This window comes from Odocoileus virginianus, chromosome 31 (assembly GCF_023699985.2).
Source record: "Odocoileus virginianus isolate 20LAN1187 ecotype Illinois chromosome 31, Ovbor_1.2, whole genome shotgun sequence".
Taxonomy (NCBI): Eukaryota; Metazoa; Chordata; class Mammalia; order Artiodactyla; family Cervidae; genus Odocoileus; species Odocoileus virginianus.
In genome coordinates, this window is record NC_069704.1 from 10,899,973 (window position 1) to 10,907,134 (window position 7,162).

General features: G+C 43.2%; 1 non-coding gene across 1 annotated transcript; it reads right to left on the reverse strand.

The window, feature by feature from the left end:
* Nucleotides 1-6,596: 6,596 nt before the first annotated feature.
* Nucleotides 6,597-6,669, reverse strand: TRNAE-CUC (transfer RNA glutamic acid (anticodon CUC)). Its single transcript has one exon. It is a non-coding gene; the product is annotated as a tRNA-Glu (tRNA).
* Between the last annotated feature and the right edge of the window lie 493 nt (nt 6,670-7,162).

Genomic DNA, 7,162 nt, shown 5'->3' on the forward strand with positions numbered 1-7,162 from the left:
ATGCCCTCCTCCAGGGGGTCTTCCTCACCCAGGGATCGAAGCCACATCTCCAGCATCTCCAGCATTGCAGGCAGATTTCTTACCCACTGAGCCACCCGGGAAGCCCTAAGTCTTCTATACTGGTACTTAATTTAAAAAATCTATGTAGATCTAACTGTTTCTGAGAAGGATGTGCTAAAACTTCTTTCAAAAATGGTTTTATCTATTTCTCCCCTAGTTCCATCACTTGTGGCTTTATATATTTTATGGCTAAATAGTTAGTTGTGTATATCTTCACAATTGTTATGTCATTTATATGGCATCATTATTTTTCCCCTTAGTCTATATTTTTGGGCAGTGGGGTGTGAAGAAATTAAAATCTATTTTGCTTGAAATTAAACTGCTATTTCAGCTTTCTTTGACCTCTATCTGATGTGTCTCTCCTTGTCACCTTATTTTCATTCTCTTTATACCTTCTGGAATTATCCATGTCTTCTCTGCAAATAAGTCACATGTCAACATTTACACATCCCTGTGGTCCAGCCTTCTTTCTCAGCACGCTGGTATTTCTCTTGTTTTAGTTATGTGTTGTCTTGGACACCCATGAGTTTTTAAATGTTTTGTCATTATTTATTTAGGCAGCAATAAAGTTATTTACTTACCTTATTCCTCAAATGGCATTGCTTCTTCCTCATTCGTCTTTTAATGCCATCACATTTCTAATTCCACCTCTGGTCTCTATTTCTGAGAGCATCTATAATGCTTAATTTGTGTATTTATCTTGCTGGTCACTTAATTCTGCTCTGATGTTGGCTCTTCAGTTCATCATTTTTGTTTTATAGTGTTTTCACGCTTCAGATGTCTCTCTCTCTTCTTTTAAACTTGTGAGCTCGTATTCGCTTGCATCTGTTGGCTACCTTGGTTGATCACGTGTCTGCAGGAAAGGCTAAATCCTGATCACCGTCTTCTCCAGATGGGTGGAATGGGCACTCAGTACCTCTATGTCAGCTTGCCCCCCAGCCCCCCAAGAAATCCCACTCCTTAAACCATCTGTGAGCCACTTTATCCAGGCACGGAATTTTTGCAGAGCTGGTGTCCTAGGTTGTAATTTCCTGGTAAACAGATGGGGGAGAGCCAGGACATCTGTGACTAGGAAATTAATGACCACAGCTGGTCAATTTTCTTAATATTATGAGATTGGGACCTTCTCTATATTTGGATTTTTTTGTTTATTTTAATGGGTATAGGCTGGAAGGGATCTTGTAAACGTGCATTTAAGCTACTCCCTTTCCCAGAAGTGTTCATCTGGTATATTTTTAACTTATTAACTTTATTGTACATTCTATTTTTACTGTGGTCTTAGGTCAGCTGAGGTCATTACTGAGTGGTGGTGGTATTTTTCCAATTGGTATAATTTCTTTAATCCCGTATTCAGTGGTCGGTCCGATGTCCTTTCCCACAGATTCCTGGGAAGTTTATTGACTCCTGGTTATTCCTGGCTCTGAGTTCAAGTTCCAGCTCTCTAAGCCTGCTTGCTCTCATGTGCCTCTTACCTCCTGAAGCCATTCTTTCTTCTCTATTCCATAACTCAGCTCCTGTTCTATGATTCTTTGCCCTGAAACTGCCCACAGAAGACTTCCAACAGGCTTTAAAAAATATATGGTTGACTTGTCTGAGGATCTGAGGTGATCAAGGGTGGGAGTTATGTAGTCAACATCCCAGGCCCAGTCCTCTCCCTACTTCTGAAGGTTCTGGGTCCTTTCCTCTTATTATTACTATTTTCAAATATTCATTTATTTATTTGGCTGCACTGGGTCTTACTTGCAGCATGTGGGATCTAGTTCCCTGACCAGGGATCAAACCCAGGCCCCTTGCATTGGTAGTGCAGAGTCTTAGCCAACACACCACCAGGGAGGTCACCTTCTTTCCTCTTAGAATTCCCTTCTCAGCTCAATTCTTTTATCCTACCAGGCATAAGAATGACAATAATATTACTAATAATAATAGTAAGCATAAAGAGAATTGACTATGTGCCTGGCTTCTGTGATAAGTGATAGCTCAGTTGGTAAAGAATCCGTCGGCAATGCAGGAGACCCTGGTTCAATTCCTGAGTCGGGAAGATCACCTGGAGAAGGGAGAGGCTACCCATTCCAGTATTTTTGGGTTTCCCTTGTGCCTCAGCTGGTAAAGAATCTGCCTGAAATGCAGGAGACCTAGATTCAAACCCTGGGTTGACAAGATCCCCTTGCGAAGGGAAAGGCTACCCACTCCACTATTCTGGCCTGGAGAATTCCATGGACAGTTTAGTCTATGGGGTGGCAAAGAGTTGGACACGACTGAGAGGCTTTCACTTTCACTTTCATGTGCCAGGCACATCTAAAGGTTAATCCTTTAATCTTCACCACAATCCTGTAACAAACTTAGTAAAAATAGCTGTAGTTTACAGATTTAAAAAACCTAATTGTGTATAATTTGTTCTGCTTAAAAATGGGCCATTAGAAGAACTGACAGAGATTTTGAAATTTTGTTTATTCCTTCTCTCTTCCCCAGTAGTTTCTGGGAGGTAAACTGAGAAGTATGCAGATTTAAGTCTTCCAAAATATCAGTGATGCCAGTTCTTTTGAAAGACAAACATGGATACAGTCAATGGAGTGTTAGATAATTGCAAGATGACAGCTGGGTCCACTCTGCTCACAGGGTTTATTGTCATCTAAAATCCTCATGTCATAACTTATAGAAAGCAATGATCTCCTTCACATTTTTGCACTTGTTTTGGGAGACCTACCTACTAACGGTTATCTCTGCTCTACGATCATAGTTCTTCTGAATCATATTATGGACCATCCCCTGATAACACAGGCTTAGACACTGTAGACTTAAAAATATTCACAACCTAAAAGTTGAGAGTTATGTTTTATTCAGTAGGAATTTTTAGACTTCAAGCCCGGGAGGCAGCATCTCAAGTTACCCTGGGAGAATTGCTCTGAGGAGCTGAGGAGGGGAGCCAGGTTACAGATTTGACTGCTACATCCAAGGAGTCCTCACGGGGCCTGGCTGAGCCTGCCCAGGGATTGAGCCTCACCTAGGGAAGCGGACAGTGTAAAGGCTGAAGCCGTGACCACAGGACCAGGTGGGCCCCAACAAGTTCAGGTTCCAGGGGAAGGGAGTGGAGACAAAATTCACAAACCAGTACCTTAAGACTCCTACATGTATATGTGAGCACACACACACACACCACTGAAAGGCTGGACATAGGACATCACTGTCCGTTTTGAAGAACTAGAGGCAGGATACAAAGGGAACCCAAAGAGGTTGTAAAGGAGGGGAGTAAAGAAGAACCAGGTCTGCTATCAAGAATCAAACAGAGGAGCTGGAGGAAACGTCCCAGCAAGCAGTAGGGGAGACGACATCTGCCTTATACTTTTCACAGCAAAGCAAGGGCATGCGACCTCTGTGAAAAAAATAAAACATAAGAGATGGGGGTAATAAGTCAATTGAGATAAAACAAGGACACTAGAAGAGCTAAGAAAAGAAAGCAAGGACAGAAAGGCATGTTAGAATGAATACATCATCATAGAAACAGCTAACAGAGCATGGTGTATGCAGTAGCTGACTATGTGTGACGCAAAGAAGAAGCTTAAGGAAATCACGTGAACTTTAGAAGAAAACATAAAGAAGGGACTGCCCTGGTGGTCCAGTGTTTAACACTCAGTGCTGCCAATGCGGAAATCGTGGGTTTGATCGCTGGTCAGGCAGCCAAGATCCCACATGCCATAACACACGAAGACGTAAAAGCAATTAGAAGGAAGAAAAGAAAAGCCAGAATATCTTTCTGACCGATGCTGCTGGTTGCTGGCCCCATAGAGATCCTCAGCCGTCTTCTCCTCCCTCTATACATACATGGGATGAAGAAGCAAAATACTCAATATCTCAGCCTCCTCAGGAAGATACACATCTTCTGATCTGAAAACATGTTGAAACTACTTTAAGTGAGAGAAGCTAGTTGCAGAACTGTACAAGGAAAAAAACTATGTGACACACACAAGTCACACATATAAACACACACACATGCACGTAACACTACAGGTTCAATTCCACTGCCCCTCTCCCCCAGGCTCTGTTCCTCCACCCCCCCGTTCATATGTTAAAGCCTAATCCCCAGTATTTCAGCATGGGACTGTATTTGGACATAAGGTCTTTAAAGAGGTAATTAAGGTTAAATGAATTCATAAGGTGGGACTCTAATCCAATTTGAATGTCTTTATAAGAAAAAGAATTTAGGACACACACACCCACACTTGTGTGCGTGTGCACGCAGAAGGCTGTTTGAAGACACAGGGAGAAGATGACCATCTGCAAGCCAAGGAGAGAGGCCTCAGAAGAAACCAAGCCTGTGGATAACTTATCTCAGACTTCTGGCCTTTAGGATTGTGAAAAGATAAATCTATTGTTTAAATTATCTAGTCTGTGGTATTCTGCTAGGGAAGCCCTAGCAAATTTATGTGTGTGTGTGTGTGTGTGTGTGTGTGTGTGTGTGTGTAATAAAATAAAACGAAGAAAAATCTATCAATTTTTGCTGAGATCATTTCTGAGGGGGTGGTTCTAGAAGGGACTTTTAATTATGCACTCCATCTTATATGTTTTTGTTTGAACATATTACACTAAGCACAATTTCTTCCTTAATGGAAGTAAGGAATTTTTTTTTTAAGTTAGGTGGGATAATAGAAAGGGAAAAAGCTAAAACATAGTAACCAACATGTCTCTGTATGCAGCTACACGTTTGCCTCTGAGCTGTCAATGATGTAACTCATAAAAGTACATCTTGTGGGTTACACAGTTCGCTGTGTCCCGGTGATAAAAAAAACCCACTGAAGCCGCTCAGTCGTGTCAAATTATTTGTGACCCCATGGACTGTAGCCTACCAGGCTCCTTCGTCCATAGGATTTTCCAGGCAAGAATACTGGAGTGGGTTGCCATTTCCTTCTCCAGGGTATCCTCCCTACCCAGGGATCGAACCTGGGTCTTTCACGTTTCAGGCAACACTTTACCATCTGAGCCACCAGGGGAGCCCAATAGAAGCCCAGGTCAGTAGTTAAAAGGTACCCACGTTGAGCTGATAGTTGTATCAGTCAAGAATGCTCCGTGTGTCCTCACAAGGGTGATGCTGCAAGCATTCTAACAATTCAAAATATGGCTGGTTCCATGTGGCTGTTTCTCTATTGACCCTCAGCATCACAGGAAGTGCAAGCAAAGGAAGTCTTACGGGGCCAGGATCAGATTTTACTAATTATTCACCTTGCCTGCTTCCCTTGTTTCCATACATGTCTGTTCTCGGCCAATACTTACACGTGTGAGCCCAGTGTAAACAGACTGAGGATGCACAGATGAGGAATGGAGGGAGGTCCTCTTCTTCCCTCTTTCCCTGACCTGTGCTTTGAGCAAAACCAAGTGAGTGGGAATTCCCTGGTGGCCCAGTGGTTAAGAATTCACCTCCAATGCAGGGGGCGTGGATTTGATCCCTGGTCCAGGAAGGTCCCACATGACTTGGGGTGACTAAGCCCAGGCACCACAAGTACTGAACACACACTCTAGGACCCTCTGTCCACAACTACAGGAAGCGTGTGTGCAGCAATGAAGACCCGTGAAGGCAGAAATAAATAAATAAAAGGTTTTTTTAAAAAAGAAGAAGAGAAAAGGAACTCACAGTCTAGGAAAAAAACAAACAACAACAACAACAAAAAACCCAAATGAGTGGTGCCTATGACCAGCTACGGAAAAACTAGCATTATCTACTTAGTAGTTTTGTCTAGGGTCAAGAATAGAGGGTGGGAGGTGTTTATTGCAGAGGGCTGAGGAAAGAGTGTGGATTTCTTTTTTCTTCTAACATGGACCAAGTGAGTCTACTGTGAGTGCATTTCACTTTTTATTTCATTTAAACATTGCAATAACCCTGTGAGGTAGATCCTATTAGAGTCTTCACTTTCATAAATGGGGCCGCTGAGTCTGAAAAAGGTTAAAAGTTGGTCAAAGCTCTCAGCGAGTAGAGGCGGAGGCAGGATGTGAAGTCATGTTGGCTGACTTGATGTTCCTTTAATCATAAGAAGTCCTAGCATAGGGACTTCTTTGGCAGTCCAGTGGTTAAGACTCCATGCTTCCAATGCAAGGGGTGTGGGTTCGACCCCTGGTTGGGCACTAGATCTCACATACTGTGTAGTCAAAAAAAAAAAAAAATAGAAGACCTGGCGTCTAGTTCTATCACAGCTCCTTGCTGCTGTTGTTGTTTAGTTGCTAAGACATATCTGACTCTTTTGCAACCCCATGGACTGTAACCTACCAGGCTCCTTGGTCTATGAAATTTCCCAGGCAAGAATACTGGAGTGGGTTGCATTTCCTCTTCCAGGGGATCTTCCTGACCCAGGGATTGAACCCACATCTCCTGTATTGGCAGGTGGATTCTTTCCAACTGAGCCACCTGGAAAACCCTGCTGCTACTTGCTAGCTGAATGTTTTTTACAAAGCCCTTCCTGTCTCTGAGCCTAATTTTCCTCCTTGGTAGACAGAAGGAGGGCTCGTTAGTTGCAGCATGCAAACTCTTAGTTGTAGCATGTGGGATCTAGTTCCCTGACCAGGGATTGAACCTGGGCTCACTGCATTGAGAGCACAGAGTCTTAGCCATTGGACCACCCGGGAAGTCCCAGAGGGCTATTTTCTAATGTGATTTCCCATCCTAGACCAGACTCCATAAAGAAGGTGACTGTCATCCCTAGTCTACTTGACACTTCTCAGCTTAACACAACCTAGCGGATTTGATTGAGCCGTGCTTTTTCTGAAAAAAACTTTCTAAACAGTGCTCCATGGCAGGCCTTTCTTGGAGAAAGGGTTATAGTTGGTCTCCTTCCAGATTTTCCAACCTCAGTATTTCATCTGCATTCTGTCCCATGCATACCAAAAACTACCCGAGAAGGTACTAGAATACTGGGGCTATAGCTGATATTTCCTGAATCCAGATATCTGTGTGTAGTGTTTTCGGAAGAGAGAAGTCCCAGAGATAAGAAAGAAGACTGGAGCGCATTTATTTCAAGCTCAGACTAGGAACAAAGGCAGAGGTGCTGTAGAGACCAGCAGGGCAGGGGTCACTGAACTTCAGTGCTCAGGAGTCACCCTGATGGACCCCCTCAGGTTT